The 26,099-nt window shown below is 44.5% G+C and overlaps 1 protein-coding gene across 3 annotated transcripts in view; it reads right to left on the bottom strand.

The window, feature by feature from the left end:
• Positions 1-25,378, bottom strand: part of AXIN2 (axin 2) — a 70,935-nt gene extending 45,557 nt beyond the window's left edge. The window contains exon 1 of one of the 3 annotated variants that reach the window (XM_060271976.2): positions 25,239-25,378. The gene's annotated coding sequence lies outside the window, so the exon portion shown is untranslated. Of the gene's footprint in view, positions 1-38; positions 247-373; positions 920-25,238 lie in introns of those variants that run through there. The other 2 variants (XM_035104031.3, XM_035104033.3) reach the window with 2 other exon arrangements.
• Between the last annotated feature and the right edge of the window lie 721 nt (positions 25,379-26,099).

Genomic DNA, 26,099 nt, shown 5'->3' with positions numbered 1-26,099 from the left:
TCTCTCTCCCCCCCAAACCAACCACGCACACACCTTACCGGGATATCTGCAATTGGGGTGCGTTGGTTGGACGTGGGTAAAGTGCAAGACCCCACTCCTTCCCCAGATGTCTCCTGTCTCTCGAGCACACAAACACAACACACACACACCTCTGCTGTTTATTATTGTTCGCATACGAACCCTCGACTATCGCCTCACCAAGCCCTGCCGGCTCATAACTAACGCATAAATAGCTTTCCTTAACAACTTCAAAGCTCAAGCCAAGAGGACATCAAAGCGATCGGGAGAAAGCTGGCGCGGGGGGGGGGGGGAGGCGGTAGAGAAACAGGCAAGCAGGCAGCTGGGGAATCGCGTACATTCTTGTGCAACTTACCATTGATCCAGTAGTTTATAGTGGGTATTTTTTCTTCTCTCTTCTCCTTCTCTTTTTCTTTTCCCGCCCCCTCCGTAAACGGGCGCTCGGTACTTCCTTTAATTAAAAAAAACCCACCTCCCTTCTCTCTCTCTCCCTTTACAGAATGAAGAAAAGTAATCCGCAGCGTTGCGCCGATTCCCTCTATATTTTCATCACCCGCCTCCTCTCATGCTTCATAATAGCATCTGAGAGTTTAAAGAGGTTGGGGGGGGGGGGCGGAGGGAGAGCGAGCGAGCAGGACATTGCACGCGAAACGTATCAGCGGAGAGAGGGAGAGAGTTCCAGCATGATCCTCTCCCTTCCTTCACGCCCCGCTTCTTCTTTAAGCCGAAAGGAAAAGGGAGGGGAAAAAATAAATATATATATATATATCAAAAGACCTGATCCCTCCCTCACTTCTCCTGACCCCCCACCCGCCCCCCTTCTTTCAACTCAGGTCCTGTTTCAAGCAGTCATTCCATGCACCAAATGTCCTCCGGGCTATTCCAACAAACACTGAGCTGTGGGTTTAACTGTGCACATCAAAGCGAACAACCGAGAGAACGGTCCTGTAAGGGAGATAAGCGTCTTTTTTCGGCAACACCTTCCGCCTTAAAATAAAATAAAATACATATGTGTGTGTGCGTGTCTCTCTGTGTATGTGCATCTGTAAAGGTATACAATTCATACTATCGCCAGATCAACCGGCATTACGTACTACTGGCATTGCTCGGCAGCTACAGGGGCTAATTATTCCCCCACACTTTGGATGGTTTTTCTTTCTTTTCTTTTTTTATTTTAATCTGAAGCTCTTAGATTTTATTATTTTTATTATTATTGCTTCTTGAGTTGCTACCAAGTTGCCAGGACCTTATCAAAGAGAAACAATCTCTAGCCAACTCCCCCAGGCTTTGGAACGTCAGAAGTAAGTGATCCTGCCGCCCCAATCGTATTATCCCTGCAATTCTCTCAGTGCTGCAGGAACCTTAAAGGGACAGGCAACATTCCCTCCTCCCGGTTCTGCCAGCTACACTCCTTTGCCTTTAACCCGTTCGTTGCTCAATCAACTTAGCCCTTTCTTTGCAAACTATCGTCTCCCTCCCCCCCCCACACCTCCAACACACAGCCCCTCCTTCACCCCATGAGATAAATATCAATTGCTGTTTGAACTCTCTTCCTTTTATTTTCCCATACAATGCAGAGCAACTGCTGTATTGCTCTTTTGGAGAGGTGGCGGGAGGTGCCGGGGGGGGGGGGAGAGAGGAGGGAGGATGGAATGATCAACTTTAGTAGTGCAGGACTGTGAAATCATTTTGCGGTAGAGTCCCCCACCCCACCCCACTCCCGCGCGCTTTCCCCCACTGCCTTTTCTTCTTCTTTAAAGTTTCATGTTAGAAGAAAATTGGCCTTTTCCTTTCTTTTTATTCTGCATCTTAACTAAACAATATCTGATTGTAATATAACTGGCACACCAACAAAACTCTGTGTGTCTCTCCCCCCCCCCCATATGTTAAATATTAAACAGACACGGAATGCTTTAGAAAAGACTTTAGACAAAAGGTTCTAATTAGAGATTGGATCTGGCGTGCAGGTTTTGGGCCAATCCATCTCCCTTCCCCCACTGCACTCAGTCCCCTTATGAAGTCTGGGTCTGTTGTCTTTTAGAGCTTTTTCGTTTTTTTAAATTTTATTTTACAGGCAGCCTCAGAACACGGAAATCCAAAACCTCTGAACTTTATGGAAGTTCCATGCCATAATGCATCTGAACTCAGCGGTTCCAGTCTGTTTTTCCTCTTCGTTTAATTTACTCCTTTATGCGCGCGCAGGGGTGCGGGCGCCCGCACTAGCGTACACACACACACACACACACACACACACACACACACACACACACTTTTCTTGTCTTCATCTATTCTACGTGCTTATTTTTAAGGGATTTAATTTTTTAATTGCATTTACAAAACAAGCAAGACTAATAAGCATGAATAAAACTTGGCCACCGGGGTATTCTCTTCCCACCCCCCTCAATAGTAGAAAGATGGTCTTTAATCACATTACTATAATTAGTTTTTATCATACAGCCCAGAGACCCAGCCCATTGTGCTAGGAGCTGTACAAAAAGAGGGCCTTTTCTCTCTCTCTCTCTCTAAGGGAAGGTACTATAAAGAATCTAGGTGGCTTGCAGCCTGATCCTCAGCCCCACAATTACTCCCAAGTAAATGTGCCCGGATTATTGCCACAGGGCAAGAATAAAATGAAAACTATGCACACATTTTTTGGAAGGAAGTCCGGCTGGATGAAGTGGGCCTTTTATGCATGTTTGCTAATTATTTAGGATAATGCTCATCAAATGCAAGGTAAAGGTAAAGGTATCCCTGACCATTAGGTCCAGTTGCGGACGACTCTGGGGTTGCGGCGCTCATCTCATTCTATAGGCTGAGGGAGCCGGCGTTTGTCCGCAGACAGCTTCCGGGTCATGTGGCCAGCATGACTAAGCCACTTCTGGCGAACCAGAGCAGCGCACGGAAACACCGTTTACCTTCCCGTCGGAGCAGTACCTATTTATCTACTTGCACTGGCGTGCTTTCAAACTGCTACCGTAGGTTGGCAGGAGCTGGGACTGAGCAATGGGAGCTCACCCCGTTGCAGGGATTTGAACCACAGACCTTCTGATCGTCAAGTCATTTGGTGTTGTTCATTTGCATACAAAGAATTAGCAACAGGATTTTCAAAGGCAGAACACTTTCTAGTGTGCCTTGAAAGATTAAGGTCCTAGTTGCAGTCACTACTCTATGATCAGATCCACATAATACATTTAAATACACGTGGTTTCTCCCAGGGAATCCTGGAGGCTTTGGTTTGTAAAGGGTACTGGGAACTGTAGGTCTGTGAGGGAGTAGACTACAGCTCCCAGGATTCTTTGGGGGAAGCCTTAAATGTGAATGTGTCTCATGGCTCTTTGAACATGGGACACTGATTCACCTTTCCATCCCATTGCTACTATATGGGCATCAACCTCGTTCTGTGGGATTTACCACTGTGGCCTACGCTAGCAGCTTACAGGGCAAGAGGAAACCCAGAAGAATTACCCAGGCATCATGGCTGGTTCCATCCCTCGGATCCCCATTGGCTGGGCCGAGAAGGCAAGGCAGGATGCCTAGGAGACAGTATTAACCAGGCTATTCCCATGTTGTTGGAGGATGTTTGGCCATTCTCTTGGAAGCTCTTCAAGGACATATATACAGTCATACCTCGGTTTACGACCGCCGCGGTTTGCGACTGATCAGTTTGCGACCGCCGCAGACCCTGAAGTGTTTACATCCGGGTTCCGCGGCGTGTGGATGTGCAGAAGCACTCTATCGGCGCTTCGCACATGTGCAGAAGATCCGCTCCCTTTACGACGTACTCGGGGAGCGACCGGCTCCCTGGAACGAATTGCAGTCATAAACCGAGGTATGACTGTATGTGGGGGTTTTGAGCATACTTGTGAAATGTGTCACCAGATCTAAACAACAACAAGCACCCTGTGTCCCAGCTATTTACTCAGAAGTAAATATTCACAAGGTCTGTAAATGCATACCCTCCAACCTTTCTCCAATGAAAATAGGGACGTCCTAAATAAAAAATAAATTAATAATAATAATAATAATGTAACAATAATTTTATTATTTATAACCCTCCCATCTGACTGGGTAGCCCCAGCCACACTGGGTCGCTTCCAACATATATAAAAAACAAAATAAAACATTAAAAACCGTCTCTATACAGGGTTGCCTTCAGATGTCTTCTAAAGGTTGTATAGTTACTTATCTCCTTGGCTTCGGGGTCGCATATCCTCCAACATTTCTCCAATGAAAATACAGTCATACCTCAGGATACGTCCACTGCGGGTTGCATCTTTTCAGGTTACAGACACGCCAAACCCGGAAGTCCCGGAATGGGTTACTTCCGGGTTCGGAGCGTCCATGACCTGCACGCATGCGCAGAAGCACTGCATTGCGTCACGTGCGTGTGCAGATACGGCACTTCATGTTGCGGCCTTTTCATGTTGCAAATGGGCCGCCGGAACGGATCCCGTTTGCAACATGAGGTACCACTGTAGGGACGTGCTAAGGAAAAGAGGGAAATTCCGAGATCAAATCAGAAATCGGGATGGCTTCTGTAAATCTGGGACTGTCCCTGGAAAATAGTGACACTTGGGAGGGTCTGTGAATGACTCAGATGTAAGTTTATCTGTGTTAGGTTTATCCTCATAAGTGCAGATGGGGATGCAATTGCAAAGCACAATCCTAGTATCCAGGCTTTACATGTCCCAAATACATTCATATAAATGACCTTATGTGTGGTAATCTCCTGGCAGACCTAGACTGAGCCTTGTAGTATATAAAGGTAATTGACAATTTACATAGAAATATGATTAAAAAGGACCCAGGTGGCGCTGTGGTTAAACCACTGAGCCTAGGGCTTGCTGATCAGAAGGTCGGCGGTTTGAATCCCTGTGACGGGGTGAGCTCACGTTGCTTGGTCCCAGCTCCTGCCAACCTAGCAGTTCGAAAGCACGTCAAAAATGCAAGTAGATAAATAGGAACTGCTACAGCGGGAAGGTAAACGGCGTTTCCGTGTGCTGCTCTGGTTCGCCAGAAGCGGCTTTGTCATGCTGGCCACATGACCTGGAAGCTATACGCCGGCTCCCTCGGCCAATAATGCGAGATGAGCACACAACCCCAGAGTCGGTCACGACTGACTGGACCTAATGGTCAGGGGTCCCTTTACCTTTATGATTAAAAAAATAGAAGAAATAAGTAACTGTGCGGTAAAAGTGTATTTACAGATAAGTGTATTAAATTGTAGTGTCATGTGTATTGTGAGGTATACAAAGTATCTTTGCCTCAGTTGCCATCATTTCCTTTTTTGTTACAAACAAAAACAGAGTGTTGTATAAATGTTGTATAAATGTATATTTTAAAAAACAATAAAGATTGAATTCTAAAGAAGAAGGAAAATAAATAAATGAATAAATAAATAAGCTTCTACTAAGACCAAAGGCATCCCTTAAGAGCAGCGCTCTTACAGGCTAATGCAAGAACTACTGGTACTCCATCAATGCTCTACGTCAGATTCGGCCACCTTTTTTGTGTGAATGCAATTTATGTTAAGTCTCTTGGAAATACACTAAGAACGCGTGCAGCCTATAGCTAGACCAACTTTTATAATTACAAACATTCATTTATTTTGCTGTTAGATGTATTTCATGCAGCGACCCACAACACAAGCAGCAATGGTGTAGAATGGCTCAACCAGGCCACTGTTGCAGCTCCTGGCCAGATACAAACGCTGACTGGTCAATAAAGAGAAGTGCAGAGTGTTTTGGTATACTAAAAATATAGGGGTGCAAGATTTCTTCTGGAATACTTTTTTAAAATAGTATTTCCTTACTATGCATTAACTTGGGCCAATGGTGCAAACTTGAATAAAATATTGGGGGGACCCAGGTAAGCCCCAACCTGCATAATCGATCACATGATTCAGCATGCACACACCATTTGAACAGCAATGCCCATCAACTGGGATGGGGGGCAGACCCGGCCTCAAATACTTTAGTGGGGGCAAAAGGTACCTCAGCCCCTAGAAGTTGGCTTGGGCCAAATCCTGACTCAGGTTTAAATAAAATTCAAAGAATTTAACCAACTTGACATTGATTTCAATCACAGATATACATACACTGAAATGGTAAAATACACATGTCGGGGCTGGAATTGGGGCATCGAACGGCTGATGGCAATGTCAGAGGTGTCTGAGATACCTGGCGCCCAGGACTGGGTGTCTTTGGAGTAAATGACAGCGATGGGCAGAGTGTCTTCATATTCCCAGACCAAGACTCGCAGACAGGCCCTGTCATAACTGTTCTCCCAGCATAGGATATTTTGCCAGATTGAAAGATCTGGAGGCAAGGGAAAGGAGACCCCTGTTTACACAGCGCCCCGTTTACCCAATCTGATTCGATTGTGGGAAGACTTGCATCCAGGTACACGCATGCCTAGAGCACTGCAGCCATACTCCACCCCTTCGCCTGCCGCGGAAGGAAAGGTGCCGCGCGCGCTGCCTCCCAAACGGCAGCGTGCGTGCCAAACGCAAGCACCTCCCGCTGCCCCATCGAGGGCAACTCGGCCGCTCTCTCGCGCCCCAAGTCGCGCCGATGGGTGTTGCCCAGGCGCCTCCCACTGGCCCTTCAGCAAGCTCTTACTCCCCAGCCGGGATCCTCTGATTGGACAGTCAGGTGGCGGGGAGGCGGTGGCGGACGCACGCGCTTACGATTGATACATTAGCAGAGCGCGCGGAGGAGGTGCCGCCCCGCGCTCCCTTTATTAATGAATGCTCTCTGGTGGGCGGGGACATCGGCCATTGTCACAGGGGGTGGGCGGGGCTTGAGCGGATTTGATACTATAGCTTCGCCTTTGCTTAGGCGAGCTTCAAAAATGCAGGAGGCGCCATGAGGCTCTCTGCCGAGCGAGGGGTATGAGGGCGCATCCCTTTGAAAATGAAGGATCTCGAAGCGGAAATGAACCAAGTTTTGCTGGCTTAGCAGCGCTGCGTGCAAAACTTGCCCCGATGCGGAGCTACACCACATTTCCACTGAAAAACAGCCGCACAGGATAACGCGCGTGTATTATCGAGGGTCATTTTTAAAAGCCCTTTCAAAGTACGAAGTAAAGTAATACTTGGATGCTTTATCGTGAAGGGGGCATGCGCACACTTCGTAGGGAACATTTCCAGTTCCTTACAGATGTTCAAACGAATGCATTGATGGAGGGGGACGGGAGTGCAACCGACTACTGTATTCCTTTGCATGTGAGCAAAGTTCCCCAGCTGCACAGAAGGTTGGCTTGGCTGCATCCATAGGAGTATGCCACTTAGTTGTGATCAGCCACAAGGGTCGGTGGGGGGGGGTAGCCAACATGGTGCCCTCCAGATGTTTTGGACTGCAGCCTCTGTCAGCCCCAGCCAGCTGGGCCAATGGCCAAGGATGATGGGAGTCTGCATCATCTGAAAAGCACAATTGGAAGTTGTCTACCCTGATCTAATGCTGAATGGTGGGAGACTCGAGGCAGACAAAAGGAAGTACTCTGTCCTCACAGTCAGATGTGCTGACCTTTAGTCAAAATGTTGGTGTTGACCTTTAAACCCCTAAATGGCTTTGGCACTCTATACCTGAAGGAGCGTCTCCACCCCCATCGTTCAGCCCGGACACTGAGATCAATTTCCATGGGCCTTCTGGTGGTTCCCTCACTGTGAGAAGTGACGTTATGGGGAACCAGCAAGAGGGAACCACATTTCTTCCTCTGCATGGCTGTAATTGTTAAGGCCGACTGAAGGTACCCCATCGTTCTGCCCGGACACTGAGGTCCAGTACCGAGGGCCTTCTGACGGTTCCCTCGTTGCGAGAAGCCAAGTTGCAGGGAACCAGGCAGAGGGCCTTCTCAGTAGTGGCGCCCGCCCTGTGGAACGCCCTCCCATCAGATGTCAAAGAGGAAAACAGCTACCAGATTTTTAGAAGACATCTGAAGACAGCCCTGTTTAGGGAGGCTTTTAATGTTTAATTATTTTATTTCATTTTTCTGTTGTAAGCTGCCCAGAGTGGCTGGAGAAACTCAGCCAGATGGGTGGGGTATAAATAATTTATTATTATTATTATTATTATTATTATTATTATTATTATTATTATGTGACAAGAGCATTCCCATAGTCCTGCTTGGTGGCTGCTCCACAACTGGACCTCCTTCCCTGCAGAAGCTCTGTAAGACACAAAAGCACTCCAAGGGAAGCCTCACACATCTTTCCAAGTAAGTTTCCTTCTCATTTGCCAGGCATCCCCAAACTGCAGCCCTCTAGATGTTTTGGCCTACAACTCCCATGATCCCTAGCTAACAGGACCAGTGGTCGGCATAGCTGCCATGTTATCCCTTTTTTAAAGGGATTTTCCCTTATGCTGAATAGGCTTCCTCGCGAGAAAAGGGAAAACTTGGCAGCTATGGCGGGGAAGATGGGAATTGTAGTCCAAAACATCTGGAGGGCCGAAGTTTGGGGATGCCTGGTGTAAACACAAAGCCTTTGAAATGCACAGGGGTCATTCCCCCCCCTCCACTTTTTGTACTATAGTAGATCCGTTGTGGTCTGTGGGAGAGCTTAACAGTGAGGATGACTGCTATGGCTGGAGATGAAACAAAACAACGGATTGAGCTGAAAAGGGTAAACACAACAGGGGCATCCCAGATGCTTCATAGGGACCATCTTGTGATGCTGTCTCTGCGTAACCTCTTCCTGTCTTTGCCAGTTTGGAGCAACATCAACTCTTACCAACAAAACCATACAATAATTTGTAACGCTTGGGGCATGTGCAATGCTAAAAGCTAGGCTGATGGACTAGAGAAGGAAATGCAGGAACAAGTAGCCCTTTCATGCTTTCCTTCATGCTCTAAAGTCAAGAGTTTCCTAAATTTCATCATCTCTGTAATTACATGTAGATGCCCTTGTTGTTGGGCCTAGAGGGAAGCCGATAGACACACATAGCTTGTACAAGCAGCATGGAAGTTGGATATCTTTGAACTTCCATCCGATTCTCCAGTCTGCCAATGGAAATGAATCCCCAGACCGAGCAGATGGCAAAATTAACAATTCATATTTTGCTTCTTTGCCTGTCACCTATTCATTAGGGCAGTGAAAGTGATAGAAAGCAGCAACTTAAAACCTAAAACTGACCCAAATAACCTTGCCCCACTCTCCCAATGGTACACCCTTCAGTTTACTATTGCAATTACACATGATGTACACATGTCTTATGTGTGAGTTTTTGCTTATCATCAAAAAGCCATAGCTTTGGGGTGCTTACTGTCCAAAAAGCAACTGAAAGTAAAGCAGAATCAAAGAAGGAAATGATTCCAAAATGATTCCAGAAGCCAATGCAGAAAAAATATGCAAGAAACTTTTGGGTGAAGTCAGACATATAAAAAGAGAGTGCACAGCATGTTCCTCTGCAGTGGGATAAGACCGGTTTCCTTCCCAGTTTGCTACTGACGTGACTGATAAGCATATCAGTGAATTAACACACAGATTTTACAGTCTCTGCCCACCACCCTCTAACTTAAAAAATAAAATAAAAGATTAAACATGGCTGTATGAATGTTCTTATCTTCTCTTTCATTCCCATATGAATTAGAGAATAAACTATTTTTATAATGCAAATCTTCACTGGGGATTGTGGGGTGTTTCCGATGATATGATAGGAATCATAAAATTGTAGAGTTGGAAAGGTGTGGGGCTTGAGCCCACATCCCTGAGATTAAGAGTTTCATGTTGTACTGGCTACATAGAAAGCTGCTTTCTACTGAGACAAAACTATTGTCTCAGCTGTAAACCAGGCATATCCAAAGTCCGTTTTGGGGGCCTAATCCAGCCCATTGGTCGGTTTAATCCAGCCCCTGTGGCAGTTTATTTCCTGGGGTAAAATCCTAAAAAAAAACCTCAACAACTTCAATCATAAAAAATGGTCAACAGCTTTGGTTGGCCCTTCAGTTGGCCCCCACGGTCCTTCACTTAATCAAATCTGGCCCTCTTTGGAAAAAGTTTGGACACCACCGAATGTAAACACTGGCTGGCAGTGCTTCTCCAGGATTTGAGACAGGGATTTTCCCTAACCCTAATCGCTGCTGCTTGAGTGCTGGAAGAAAGACCTCGTCCATGCTGCAAGGCCCATTTCCACCTGGCCTAGGGGTGGGGCCCAGACTCACCCTGAACAGCTAAAACAGGCTCCTGGGAGGCCAGAGGGACATTGCTGGAACAACTTTTGGTTTGTGCCACCTGGCTAAAATGTTTTTTTAATGTTTTAAATGGCACTAATTTTGGTTCTTCTGTCTTGTTTTTTTTTTGTTGGGTCAGTGTTGGTTAACTGTTTAGTTGGAGCTGGTGGTTATTTTAATTTGGGCATAACTGTAAACTGTTTATTGTTGTTGTTATCAATTTATATTGATTTATTGGTTTCCGGGCCATGTGGCCAGCATGACCAAGCCGCTTCTGGTGGACCAGAGCAGCACAGAAACGCCGTTTACCTTCCCGCTGGAGCGGTACCTATTTATCTACTTGCACTTTGATGTGCTTTCGAACTGCTAGGTGGGCAGAAGCTGGGACCGAACAACAGGAGCTCACCCTGTTGCGGGGATTTGAACGGCCGACCTTTGGATTGGCAAACCCTAAGCTCTGTGGTTTAGACCACAGCACCACCCGTGCCCATTCAAAGGAGCCACTAGCAAATCAGCAAGTCAGTAGTGCAGCTAGTTTAGAAGAACATCTTATCATCTTTACCCTGGATGAATGCTTGACATCACCGAAGCACCACAAAGGTGCTCTGCAACCTCTTTACTGTAAGGTGAATGTGATGCCGGAAAGTACTTACCAGAAGCATAAATTGCAGTGGCTCCGAGAGAAGTCAAGATTTCACCCAGAATTGAAAACCTGCTATTCAGGCATGGCAACTGACACTGTATACGCTGTCACACGCAATGCAAGTTGTAGCGTTCTCACCAGTGGTCACGTTGATAACAAGATCAAAGGCTTGTAACTACTTCAGCTGAAGTGATGGAACAGGTTTGATCAAAATGAAAGGAAAGCCCTGTATATAGAACACCATGAGAGGCTTGGAGCCCACATGTGAGTTAATACCTTTGAAGTTATTCTTGTTTTAATTGTAAATTGCTTCATAGATGCATTAAACTCCTCTCAGTAGTGTTCATACGTATATGTGGATTTTATAATAAGTCAGAAAGTATGTGACAAACCACAAAGTGAAATTAATTACAGCTCCCGGATGAGTCAATATGGCACTTTAATCAGATCAAGGAAATGGAGGACAGAGGAAAGCAAACCTTAATAGTACAGGTATGATCTTCAGTTACCACCCTTCCATCTCTCCAGTAGATGACAATTGCTCCCCTTCATTGTTTTAGACTACACATATCCACTCAGTAAGAGCTCTTATACCTCTAGCCGGAATGACTAGTGCACAAAGTTGATGACTGCTTTTTTGAATAATTAAATGGGGTTATATTTGAGATATTAGGATTGCCAATTTTTCATCAGTCTCTGCTCCTGTACCTTTAACGGTAGCTTGAGCCACTCATAGCAGTTGCTAATGCTTATTCCAGTTGCATCTTTTTTGCAAAGGGGGGAAAGTCTTTACCAAAACTTTGCTTCTTTCTATGTCTTTCCCCCACCCGCCTGCAAATCTCTCAACTTACTGTATTTTTCGCTCCATAAGACACACTTTTTTCCTCCTTAAAAGTAAGAGGAAGTGTCTGTGCATCTTATGGAGTGAATGTGTGGTCCCAGGAGCCAAATTGCCCACGGGCGAATAGCAGGTCGTGCTTTTTTATTTTATTTTATTTAGAAAGAGCTAAAGGCTAACAAGAGGGAAAGAAAGTGTTGAAAGGAACCACTCAGCAGCTGATTGCAAGAGATCGGGGAGGGAGATAAGGGAGCTAGCTCCCTTCCCGGCCTGCCCAGGCCCCTTGCCCAGGCCTCAATTGTTGTCTGCAGAGGGAAGCTGCTTGTTTCCCCAGGGACATGTGACTGGCCGATTAGATTATCTGTCTGGAAACTGTAGAAATGTGACCCTTTCCTTTCCTAGAGAAGCTGCAGAATTGTGAGTTGAACCCCATAAAAGCAGTATTTTTTCCCTTTGCAAGGTAAGCTCAACAACTTTAAGCTGATCCTCAAAAATGGTAAAGACTGGGAGGGAGTTGTGATGGCTCTGCAGTTTGTATGAGTGGGGAACTCTTGAAAGGTGTAGAAAATGCAGGGGCCAGAGCAAGGATGCCCTGAGTATTCTGTATCTCTCACACTCAATACAATGAAGACGCTGGTTCAAATAAAGTTTAGTGTCGTGAAGAATCCTAGGGGTGTGTGTGTTTTTGTGGGTATACTCTGACACTTCTCTTAAGAATTACTGACAGCTACTCCCTCACCAAACTATTATTACCAGGTGGGATTGCCAAAGCCATCACTATTACCGGTAAGTTGCTGATCCCAGAAAGTATCTGTGTTCCTTAACACTCTCTCTCTCTCTCTCTCTCTCTCTCTCTCTCTCTCTCTCTCTCTCTGTGTGTGTGTGTGTGTGTGTGTGTGTGTGTTTGTGTGTGTGTGTGTAGGTTAGACTAGACTAAACACTGAGAGCCAGGGTAGCATACTAGCTAAGAAATTATGATAATGATAATGATTATTTGCATTTATTAGTCACTTTCTTCTCAAGAAGTGATCCAAAGTGACTTACAAAACGATATCAGCAAAGCAGGAAGTTTCACCTCAGTTATGAACTCACTAGACGGCAATCCTCCATTCTTTTAGCTTCACCCCTCCATCTGCAAAATGTGGATCATAACACAGATCAAAGTCACTGTAAGGTTATTCAAAGTTATTGTGAGAGTTACTAAAATATTCTCCGTGTCCTTTTGACTGAACCATTAAAAAAAAAAGGGTATTCATAACAGTTCACAAACTGCCAAGAAAGTTTTTAAAAACCGAGTTTCATATCTGCCTGCATTTAAGAAAACACAATTTTAATGATATTATTCATACACGGACGCCCACTTATAACAAGGGGAGTGAGAAGAAGAAAAAGGATGGTGAAACAGACTTCAGTGAGAGAAGAAAGCACACAATTTTACTGGATTTGAAGCCAGCCTTGTCAGCCAACACACTTTTGTTACTGGGGATGAACTAGATAAGAGATACATTTTCTCTTCCTTTTATCCTCTCAAATGTCTACACACACACACACACACACACACACACACACACACACACACACACACCAGTCTTCTTCACCTTGATATTTTGTTCAGCACATTCCCGCTATCAGGACATTCTTTTTCTTGGCCAGTTTTCCTTTAAGATGACATTAAAAGGCCCCTGCATCTCCACCAAATGTTTCATATCAGTTGATAAAGGACAGGAAAAGGATTTGCTATCTATTAACATTTCTCAACTGCTTTTCTTCACCAAGATGGAATATGGATTGGAGAGTGGCAGAACAGGCATGGATTCCTAAACTGTGGAATGCGGCACAACTAACAACCATGAAAAGCACTGATGTAGCAAATGGAATACTGTACTCTAAACTGCTTCACACAACAGCTCCATAAATAGCTACTAGCCATGAGGGCTGAATGCTACCCTCCAAGGTTGGAAGTACGTAGCATGCCTGTGAGTACTCGTTGCCTGGATACAACAGCAGGAGATGTCTGTTGCCCTCGTGACCTGTTTGTGGGCTTCCCCTAGGCATCTGGCTAGCCGCTGTGGGAAGCAGGATGCTGAACTAGATGGGCTCTTCTTCCTACGGTGAGTATTACTGAAGATGGGCACGAAGAATGGAGAAAGGCTTGCGCCTAAATCCACGTTCTCCTAGGGAGCTCATAGCAGAGGTGTCGTTCAACCTTGGATCTTTGTGATGGGGCAGCTCAGTTTCTTAACCTAGTGCCAGAATGAGAAGTCACAACACCATCCACTTCACCTGCATGGCTTGTGAATATAGTTATTTCACGGCACCATGGTCCTGATCACACGTAAGTAGCAATCTTACAGAAGATGTAGCTATGAGCTGCAGAGCCTCACTAGCGACTCAACAACTTTGGGCGATCTTTTCGAGTTAAAAAAAAATAGGAGTTGTCTTATACATGGGAGGGGGCAGTTTTAAACACTGAAAAATAGGGTAAATATCTGGTTGCCTGTGTCTTGTAAAAATCATCTCTAGGCAACTTATACAGCTCAACTGTTGGGTACACAAGTTCAACATTTAATAATTAATAATAATTTACTTATATATAATAATAATTACTTATGCCCCACCCATCTGGCCAGGCCTCCCCAGCCACTCTGGGCGGTATTCCAACAGGATAACACAATAAACACAATAAAACATGTAAACAACTGTACAAGTGTGCAGCTCAGCTATTCGTCCACACAGGTACAAAAATTATACATTTGTTGAATGTAATGTGTGAACATCTCACACTGTTATCTGGTTCAAAATTTCAAAGGCAGTTTGCAAAAAGGAAAAAAAGAAAGACAAGGCTTTAAAAAAATTGCAAGAGGAAGCAAAATAACCAGGGATAAAAATTAAAAGATATTCAGCTGGCCCCTAAAATACATTTTCCCTGAGGAGAAGGTGTTATAGCTGAAAATGCCCTTCCCCCTGTAGCCTTGTAGAAGGCTACTGAATGCTACCAATGGCTACTAGCCGTGATGGCTATGCTCTGCCTCGACAGTAATAACACTTCTGAATGCCAGTTGATGGGAACCGCAGGAGGAGAAAGTGCTCTTGGTTCTTGGGTTCTGCTTGTGGGTTTCCATCCCACATGCATCTGGTTGGTCATTATGAGAACAGGATGCCGGACTAGATGGGCCATTGGCCTGATCCAGGAAGCTCTTCTCATTTTCTTTGCCAGCCATCTAACTTCAGGTGGTGGAAGCACTTGGAAGTAGGTGGGGTGGGGTGGGGGCTCTGCTTACTGGCTGGTTGATGTCGGGGAAGATGTCACCTCGGGTATCCCTGTCCCAAGCCATGTAACGAATTACTAACTTTCCAAATTATTGAGCTACTATATTTATTGAGCTGATAACATTTTTTGTGAACCTATTTGCAAGGTAGTTCCAGCATCGTGACATCTGCCAGTTTCCATCCCGTTCCACTTCCGGGTTTAGTATCTCTCCATGCAATCATCAAGAGGCGGAGGAAGTTGCAACAGATGAATGCTCAAGAGCAAATCTGCCTAAAAGAAGATGGAAACGGGACTGGGAGGTTAGTGGGATGGCACGGGCAAGAAGCTGCAGGTCAAGGGTGCTAAGGAAGCCATAGAAACTAGAATATGCATTTCCCAGCATGTTTAAGGGAAATGTTCTGGGTATGAGGAACATGTTTTTTTGGAAAAGTCTGCCAGCCTGAGGGTTGCATGAATGTGGCCTGTTTTGCTATTATATATTATCATTGCTGCCATTATTATTATTATTATTATTATTATTATTATTATTATTATTATTATTGGTGTGAGAGTCTCTCTCTCTCTCTCTCTCTCTCTCTCTCTCTCTCTCTCTCTCTCTCTCTGTGTGTGTGTGTGTGTGTGTGTGAGAGAGAGAGAGAGAGAGAGAGAGAGAGAGAGAAATGGGCAGTATGAAATATCTGATGTATTACCAGGGCTGAGTTGGTGCAATTTGATGCTGCAGAACTGCAAATCCCCTTTGTTTTTGCTGTCTGGCTTCCATAGCTTTATATAAAAAAATATGTTGCTTAAATCCTGGACTTAGAACGAAGTGATCTAACTGGGGGTGGTGACAGAGAGGGAAAGGAAATCCAAATGGTTTCAGTTTAACTATCAAGCATAGTTTCCAGCTAGTGTGCTCAGAACTTGAAATTAAACAAATGAAATAAACATGTTTCAGTTTTTGTTGTTGTTGGTTTCTTCTCTCTCTCTCTCTCTCTCTCATTCTCTCTCTCTCTTTTCCTCTTTAATGCGGGCAATGATGTGATTAGCAGGAAATAAAGAAATGGAGCTTTGTATGATTTAACCCTTTGCACTCTGAAATGAGTGTTCCATGTAAACAACAACCACCACCATGCACAGATGATGATAATAATAATAATAATAATAATAATAATAATAATAATATATTATTTATACCCCGCCCATCTGGCTGGGTTTCCCCAGCCACTCTAGGCGGCAGATAACACATAAGAGGTGCCTTACATGGAAGACAAAAATAGTATTGCTCCTGCATTTTCATGAACTCTGTGCATCATCAATTCAGCTGTATATTCCTGACTGTGGGTGCTTCCAGTCTGTCACTATTTTCAAGTTGGCTTCAAATCTCATCCTGGTAAATTCAGGTTGCACAGTTAAAACTGATTTGTACTTTCCTGGGCCGCAAATTCATTTATCTCCAAAACTGCGCTTTTTGTGGTAAGAAAAGTAAGGGGGAAATGCAGCATGAAGTGTGGGATTACACTAGCTTTGAGGCAATGCCATCTACCCTTCCCACGAACAAGTCAGAATGACTTGGATAAAGATATATTTGAGGATATTTAATTAAGATAATAACTATTATTATTTCACTTGTTAGTGGACACAAAATTGCATTGCTTGAGGGTGGTGGTGGTGGGGAACATATCTTCTAAGCATATTGTCTGGATGGAGAGGTGTGTTTGATTTTTCTACACCAACCATGCCAACTGTACTGAACAGTACTTTCACAGGGAATGGCTTGTCGAAATCCAGTTAATATTGATGCACAGAATCAATATAGCCATCCTTTTAAACCCATAGTTAATAAATTGATCCCTACATTAATCAGGTATTCCAGCTTTCGGCCTTTATGTTTGGATGAACGTAATTCCATTTGTGCAGATGGAACAATTTATAACCCCCCACCCCCACCCTTGGATCGAAAATATCCGCAAGATGCCGTATATGAAATTATACAATTCAATACAAAACTATGGCGGTGTGAGAGTTGTGGTTCACTTCACTGTGGTTCTTGTTCTTCTACAGCTGCCGCCACTGCTGCTGTATTTAGAGGGCTGGAGTGAATCCAGAGGAAACAGCCCTAGTTCAGGAGATGTGATGCCAGGCAGCACAAGAGTGTAGGGATCAAAGGTGCAATTGTCAGAGACCAACAACATCAGGAGGGCCACAGCTTCCCCATCCTTCACTTAAGAGCAGGCACCCCCAAACTTTGGCCCTCCAGATGTTTTGGACTACAATTCCCATCTTCCCCGACCACTGGGCCTGTTAGCTAGTGATCATGGGAGTGGTGGGCCAAAACATCTGGAGGGCCACAGTTTGGGGATGCCTGGTTAAGAGGATCATGGGGCTGGGCAAAGGTAAAGGACCCCTGGACTGTTAAGTCCACTCAAACTTAACTATAGGGTATGGGGCTCATCTTGCTTTTCAGGCCGAGGGAGCCGGCATGTCTGCAGACAGCTTTCCGGGTCATGTGGCCAGCATGACTAAACCGCTTCTGGGAGCAATGGGACACCATGACAAGTGCCAGAACGCATGGAAACGCTGTTTACCTTCCCGCCACAGCGGTACCTATTTTTATACTCACGCTGGTATGCTTTCGAACTGCTAGGTTGGCAAGAGCTGGGACGGAGCAACGGGAGCTCATCCCATCGTGCGGATTTGAACTACCAACCTTCTGATCAGCAAGCCTGAAAGTCTCAGTGGTTTAGACCACAGCGCCACTTGCTCCCCTCTGGGTATAACCTCAGCTTGAGATACTCTTCCAGTTGGAATCCTGTGCTAGCTCGACAGGCCAGCAGCTTAACTTCAGTATGAGGCAGCTTCAAATTATGTACTGTATGTATGTATGTATGTATGTATGTATGTACGTACCTATAGTTTTAAAAAATAGATATGCTGTTAAGGCTATCCCCATTTGAGTAGCAAAATCCTCTATTGTTATCCAAATGTCATGTTAGGTCTCTCGCATAGGTCCCGTAAAAATAACAGTTATATTTATAGACTGGAACTGGAATCAGTCCTATGGAAACTAACTTGGGAATGAGTGAGATTTGCTTCTGAATAAGCCTATATAGCTGAAGAGAGACAGAGAGGGGGTGTGCATAGAAACTACCCTACTGTACAAAGCAAGAGTTGCATGCATTGCTCCACCCAGTTTTGTCTCAAAACCATCACCACAGGGCCCTGGGAAGGATGTCTGAAAGAGAGAGAGAGAAGGAGCTGCCTGCAAAAGTTGCATTGGCTGAATTGAATGCATCCAGATTTCTGAGCTTGTACTGAAAGCTGCATTTGTATCAGTAACTCTCTTCATTTTGCCATTTTGCCACGTCAATTTCCTGCATTTCCCAAGATCAGAAATATATTGCAGCTTAAATCTTCCTCAGCACAAGGCAGACATGAAGTTGCACAGGGGTGTGTGTGTGTATTCCCAAGTATTTATTTTTTGAAAGCCTATTCTTCAGTCTGTAACAATACTGTGTTCTTTATAGCCTGGAATGTGCCTGTGGTCTGTTGGGCTCTCATGTCATCTGCATGCATGGGTAATGAAAAGACAATGGGACATTATAAATCTGCAGAATTTGTGCTAATGTCTTTAGCCATGTCTGGAGTAATAAGCAATTACGTTCACATTTTGGGTGTGCTTTTAATGAGTCTATTGTCAGCTGTACAAAAGGGCTGGTTGGCTGCAAGATGACCTCAACTTGCAAGCTGGGGGTTTGAACCAAATGTTCAAAAAAAATTTCTTTTTCGAAGTCTTCAGTACCTGTGACCAAAGGAGGTGGCTTTATTTTGTGGGTGTGGGTGGGCGGTACGTGTTCATTATGTTGCTCTGCTATTTCATAACTAGCTTTCTATGTACCATGGAGTCAGGTGTAGCTACTTGCTATTCACACAAAAGTGTTTGAATGAGAAAACCATATAATGTCACAGTCAGCTCATCTAATTTCTAGAATAGCAGTGGTATGTGCAGCGGTGACATGAGAATGGGACCTTTGGTCTCCTCCACTGTAGGACACCAACACTTCTCTCATGACATATGCAGGAGAAAGCTTTCATGCAGGATTAAGACAATAGAGTATTCTTTATTCCTCCACTATTCAAGGGAGTTGCGTGCCTAGCTCTCATTAATATTACTGGAACTTGCCTGGTAAAGCCAGAGGACACACTCATAAACACATTAGTAATACACCCTTTTGAATCTCATTTTTCCCAGCTTTGTATGGCCTCAAACACTCAATTACTCTCATCCATCCATTGTTGGTTCTATTGTTATTCAGATTCCGACTAGACAAGACCCTGTTACTTTCTGTAAGTAACAAACAAGCTACATGCTTGAGCGTGGATTTTTACAATGTCCTCCTCAGGGATGGGAGGTGGGTTTTGTGGGTTGGGGCTCTCTCCCTATTGTGAGTAAAAGTGCTCAGCCTTAGCCCACGGTGCAAAACGCCACAAAACTAGCAGAAAACGTTTGCACTGGTTTGAAGTCCATCGGACAAGTTTGGATTTTTGGCATTAACTTATGACCCTGATTTGTTTTGTCAATTACTGTACTCGGTTTCAGGGGTGGGGTGGTGGGTGGCACAAAATGTGGTGTTTGCAGCACAAAACTACCACAAAACATTGGCATCAGATTTTTGTTGGGGGGGAGAGATCCTGAATTTTGGGGTCACGGGTTAATGAACCTCCTGTGGACCTTGGATTCAGCCAATAGGATGTGAGACTGCAGAGAAACTTGAGTCCCTTATCCATGAGAAATTAGCCACTGATTCATGAACATAACACTTTGAATATTATTCAGAGTGTATTTGAGGAGCTCACCCACCTTCTTCCCATGTATCCCATGTAGTTCCAGGACAGGTGTGAAAGGAGAGAGGTGCATTTTCCCAGAGTAGAGATAGAGAGCATGTATCAATCCCTCAGGGGTAAATGCATACTGAGAACCTACAAACCTGGGAGTAAAGGAACTGAAAACCTTTGCTTCCTTTCTGGCTGCTTCTTGGAAAATGTCTGTACGGTAATAATACTCAAAGAGCAATTCAAAGGCAGTGTGCCCACACAACCCTCCCTTCAAGGCACAAATGGATTATGGACCTGCTTTCCCTTTAAGAATTGTACGTACATAAGGAGTTTGGACTGGCACAGCTTGTCATGCAAAGGTGAAAAGGGTTTTGCCAATTGAAATCCTTTCTTTGTTCTATGTTACCTTCTTCTGAGCCCAATTAAAGGTATTCCAAATTTGGTGGGCAAGTGTGTAGCTCCTCCAAGTATCCCTATTTTCTAGGGACAGCCCCAAATTTACAGAAGCCATCCCGGTTTCTGATTTGATCCCAGAATGTCCCGCTTTTCCTTGGGGCGTCCCTATTTTCATCAGAGAAATGTTGGAGGGTATGGAATTATGTGACCCCCTGAGCCAAGGTGATAAGTAACTACACAACCTTCACAAGACATCTGAAAGCAGCCCTGTAAAGGGAAGTTTTTAAAATGCTTAATGTTTTATTATGTTATATATGCTGGAAGACACCCAGAGTGGCTGGGGCAACCACTCAGATTGGGAGGGGGGTGTATAAGTAATAAAATTGTTGTTGTTGTTGTTGAATTGGGCATTCCAATTTTCATTGGAGAAATGTTGGAGGGTATGAGGTGTGTGTTTGTTTGTTTGAATAGGCTCCATCATGGGTCACCCATACCAGTCTTAGCTCTAAAACAGGGATGGGGGACCTGTCACTTGTCATCCTCCAAATTTTGTCACATTCCAATATCTCTCAGCTATGGGCATAGCCAAGATTTATGTGTGTGTGTGGTGGGGGGTGTTGGACTTTTGTGGGGAGGGGGGCAGAACTGAGCTATCTGTGACTCGATCGGTCCATTAGTTAAGTATTTTAATTTTTTACTTGATATAGGGAGGTCCGTTGCCCTCAGCAAGGCCAATGGTCAAGCACAATGGGAGTTGTAGTGCAGCAATATCTGGAAATTCCCTTTTCCTGTGCTTTAAAAGGCAGGCAATCGGAGGACTTCCAAAAAGCATCTCAGTAGCCAGCCAGGTTTGTACAGGAAAAAGTGACCCAGACACTCAGATTTGTAAAGGTTAGAACCAGCACCATGGTTTGGGCCTAGAAATGGAAGCCAGTGCAGCTCAAAAATAATAATAACAGTTCTTAACATTAACATATTCTATTCTCTTCTTTTTTTGGTTTGCCTGTGCCTAGGGAATACATTGATCCACAGTTTCTTGAAATTTCCATGCATTTGCTGAACGGGGGAAAAGTTGAAACAAAAGTGCCAGCATAAATTATTAAATCTCCTCTTTGAAATAGTTATTGAGGGAGGTTTTTGGGAAAGAAACATGCAAGTGAGGAGAAAAAATATATTTTGGTATGTAATAATAAAGGCAAGATGGATGCCAGGCGCTCGGGAAAAGAATCCAGAAGTGGGAAAATTGAACGGAGACCGCTCTTATCCTTGGATTCCCACCAACTCTGATAACTGTTTGCTCAGGACTGCACAACCTGTAACCCACTAAATGAAACACAGCCCATTAGTTATGTAGGGTGACTTCTCAGATACTTGGCATCTCCAACCATAGCTGCCAAGTTTTCCCTGTTCTCGCGAGGAAGCCTATTCAGCATAATGGAAAATCCCTTAAAAAAAGGGATAACTTGGCAGCTATGTCTCCAACCCCTCTGCTTTTGGAATCCAAGGTAGCTAAATAAGGCTTGTTCTGACAGTACAAATTGTTTGGCTGCTGATTGACAGTTGAACAGCCGGTCCTGGGAGGTTGTAGCCATTCCTTCCTTGGAGGTTTTTAAGCAAAAGTTGGATGGACATCTGTCATAGATGCTTTGGTTGAGATTCCTAAATTGCAGGGGGTTGGACTAAATGACCTGCAGAATCCCTTCCAACTCTACAATTCTATGATTCTTTCTTTTCTCTTTTTAAGATTTGACACTCCGTTATTATGTAAACAGGAGAACCATCGTTTTCAAGACAACCTGGGCAGTCAGACAACCCTGATATCCTTTTACTTGGGGGTTCTGTGATTCGAACCCCTGTGCAAACACACTCATTCTGCAAGCCCATTTTATAGATTCGCTTTCCACCATTCGCTTTCCATCTGTCGTTATAACAGTTCCCTCTGTTTTCTACGCATTACAAAATGAAATGAAAAATCTTTACCATTTTTTTAAAAAAACAATCTGGGGGAAAAAACAACAACCCAAAACCAACATAAAGCAGCTGCCAATAACAACGAGCAAAGCTTATATCACAAAGCGAGGATGCAAATATACATGGCCTATGAGCGGCGTTTTGTTTTGGCTGTCATCAGCTGATGTCTTGAGTCGAGCCTGTGCAACTTGGGTCTCACCAAACCTATTCCAACTGCTACGTGTATGTCTGGCAGGGCTCACTGTGGTTTGATTAACCTCATGACTCAAAAGTGTCCCTGAATGCAGGATGGTGGGACGGTAGTCATGCCCCCCATTGCTCATACAACCGCTGACCTCACTCAGTTGGTGGCTGCAAATTTGATTGTAGAGTGAAAGGGGTTTGCACACATACAGATGTGTGTGTTTCACGTGATTTCTGAATGCATGTTTGCTGGAAGGACATGTAGAATGGGGATAGAAGCATTGGGCAGAGATGGGGGGTTTTCTTTCTTTTTTGGGGGGGGGGTTCATCTGAAAAAGGCTGTACCTTTAGACATACAAACCACAGGATATCTTAATGCAGCCACATATGTGGGTCAATTCCTGTGTGTTTTAAGGGTTCCACCTGCAGTCAGGTTATGGGGGAGAGGGAACTTTGCTTGTGGAACACTTCCCCCTGGCACCTAGGCTCATGTTTCTTAGTTCCTTAAGGCTTTAGTTTAGGCAAATGATTTGTCCAAAGTTTTCGAACAGGCTTTAAAACCTCTTATAAAGGGTAAAGGGACCCCTTACCATTAGGTCCAGTCGTGACCGACTCTGGGGTTGCGCGCTCATCTCGCATTATTGGCCGACGGAGCCGGCGTATAGCTTCCAGGTCATGTGGCCAGCATGACAAAGCCATTTCTGGCGAACCAGAGCAGCACACGGAAACGGTGTTTACCTTCCCGCTGTAGCGGTTCCAATTTATCTACTTGCATTTTGACGTGCTTTCGAACTGCTAGGTTGGCAGGAGCTGGGACCGAGCAACGGGAGCTCACCCCATCACAGGGATTCGAACCGCTGACCTTCTGATCAGCAAGCCCTAGGCTCAGTGGTTTAACCCACAGCGCCACCTGGGTCCCTAAAACCTCTTATATCACCCTCTTTAATTTTTTATTGTCTGCAGCACTGTCTTATCATGCTTCAATTAGTTATTGCAAAGTCCCTCGGAATTTTAAATTGAAGGACCATAGAGACATGTATTAACTTGATAAATAAAATAAAACTCTGCCCAAGCAGGGTTTTGTTTTTAACCTCTTCTGGTCATAGAGTTGCCACTTTCCCTTCTAAGGCTCCTCTGAGTTTAACAGCTGCACCACAGGCAGAAAGACAGCAGTGCTGGGAGGAAGTGGCCAAAAATCTATACAAATGACTAGAAAGAAAAGAAAAGAAAAGAAAAGAAAAGAAAAGAAAAGAAAAGAAAAGAAAAGAAGGAAGGAAGGAAGGAAGGAAGGAAGGAAGGAAGGAAGGAAGGAAGGAAGGAAGGAAGGAAGGAAGGAAGGAAGGAAGGAAGGAAAGAAAGAAAGAAAGAAAGAAAGAAAGAAAGAAAGAAAGAAAGAAAGAAAGAAAGAAAGAAAGAAAGAAAGAAAGAAAGAAAGAAATTCTTCTGGGATTATTTTAGGATACAGGTTATGGACTTGGATTTGATATCTATCTATCTATCTCCATCCTGGTGTCAGGTTCCCCATTTAAGAGTGCTACCTTCTCCAGCTTTGAAGTTTGTAATGACTCTGAGAGTATCAAGAAGCCAAGGAGCTGCTACAAATGTTAATAAAATTAAAGCCATCTGAAAGTACGGATTCACATGTGCCTTTGAAAAGCTGGTCTGTGATCAGTTATTACCCTCAATTACCTTGTTGTCCACTCTTTTTAGCTCGGGGTTAAACTCTTAACACTTCCCTTTGAAGTGGTTATCCTTTTATCTATGACCGGACTGAGGAATTTAAAGGCAATAATCAATGTGAGCTTCATAAGAATAGGAGAGCCAAGGCAACACGAAAATAGGTGTGAATGTGCCTTTAGCCACACTGGCTGAGCTTCTTTTGGAGCTTTTTTTGGGGGGGGGGAGGGAGAAGGGGAGAAGTGGGTACATTGTTCTCAGCAGATATGATCTGTTCAAAAATGGAAAGGGGGGGGTTGCGCACTGGAGAAAGCACTCAGCAATTTTCAAATCAGCACTAAAAACTAAACCCGAGGGGTGATAATTTGGGGGAGGACCAGCAAAGGAGTGAGTCCTTCATCAAAGGTGGGGGGGAGGGGGATGAAGTAATGAAGCACAAAGATACAATTAAAGTATTGGCTTAATCAGGGCTTTGAAGTCTGACATGGTCCATAACACTGTTTTTAAAAAAAGTGGGTGGAAAGCGAAAAAAAAGGGGGGGGGGACAGCTCAGCAACAAACCCCAGTCCTTTCAGCTCTACTGGGAAACAAATGGTTTTGCAACAGAAAGGTAGGCTTAAAGCACAAGCTGTGCAGGCAACCTTTGCGCTGTTGCACTAATTCAGATGCCTTAGGGTGGCCTTGCTCACTCTCTGTGAGCACAGGAGCCAACTCCTAGGGGCCAAGGTCCCTTCACGCCCTCAATAAAATATTTGAGCCCCCCCCCCCAAGTTGATGGGCACTGCCATTCAAAGTGTGTGTGGCGTCATGCGATCAATTATGTGGGGCGGAGCTTGCCTGCCCCCTTGCAATATTTTATTCAAGTTGGCACCCTTGGTTGTAGGAATAAAGGGGAGGGGAGATTCGGGGGGGGGGAACTGTGCACACTGCTCTGAACAATTTGGAGAAGGGGCAGAACAAAGGCAGCAACATGCAACAAGCAATATATTGTTTCAAAAAGTCAGTAGCGCAGCACGGAATTTCCATTTCATCCATAAGCAAGCACTGAAAGGGTGAGAAACCCACTCACCACGTAGACTTCTTGACAGCGTTTCCCATGGTGGGAACTACTAATCGCAACGAACAGGTAATCTCGAACATGCACGCATGATGTTGGAATGGGCAACCTATTCCTGAGATTGAGATGATTTAGGGAAAACTGCTGTAGTTCCCTCCCCATACAGCCACACGATCCAATAGAGCCCCCTGGGGTGTACCTTTTTAAAAGCCTTGCACTGAAGATCCTCGAAGCAGCATGACTCGGCTCAGCTGTATCCATCCCTGGCAGCACAAAAATAAAGAGGCGCCCATTAATTTACCTTCCCTCAGTTCTGTGTTGAACAAAACACCTGGCATGCCACTCCTAGCCCTGCAGGAAGTAAAGCGAGAGAGAGGTTGTTTTGCCTTCCTTACTCTGGCCGGATTCAACAGAACAAAGTGAAAGTCTTTTCTTTCTGTCTTTGGTGATCACTGGTAGCCAGGTAAGATTGTCTTCCATGAACACGGTCTTAACAGCGAGTCCATAAGTGACTGTGGAGGCCAATTCTGGATCCACACGTTCTTCCACAGTGGGGACATACCTGTTCCTAGTGCTCTCCTTTTAAAAAAAAATTATATGAAAAGAAACCTGCTCTATAATAAAAAGTTTCCTCGAGCAGGGGGAAACTACAGAGCCTCCAAAGTGTCTCTATTTTCCAGGGACAGCCCTGGATTTACAGAAATCATCCCAGTTTCTGATTTTATCCTGGAATGTCCCGCTTTTCCTTAGGACGTCCCTACTTTCATTGGAGAAATAATGGAGGGTATGGAGTAATGTGACCCCCGAGCCAAGGAGATAAATAACTATACAACCTTTAGAAGACATCAGAAGGCAGCACTGTATTGGGAAGTTTTAAATGTTTGATGTCATATTATGTTTTTATATATGTTGGAAACCACCCAGAATGGCTTTGGCAACCTAGTCAGATGGGCCAGATACAGATAAAATAATAATCTATTATTATTATTATTGAATAGGACATCCCTATTTTAATTAGAGAAACATTGGAGGGTATGCCACTAAGTCACATGGCTAGATG

The sequence above is a fragment of the Zootoca vivipara genome, chromosome 2 (assembly GCF_965207765.1).
Source record: "Zootoca vivipara chromosome 2, rZooViv2.hap1.1, whole genome shotgun sequence".
Lineage (NCBI taxonomy): Eukaryota > Metazoa > Chordata > Lepidosauria > Squamata > Lacertidae > Zootoca > Zootoca vivipara.
The sequence above is the reverse complement of the archived record's forward strand: the minus strand, read 5'-3'. Positions and strand labels throughout refer to the sequence as shown.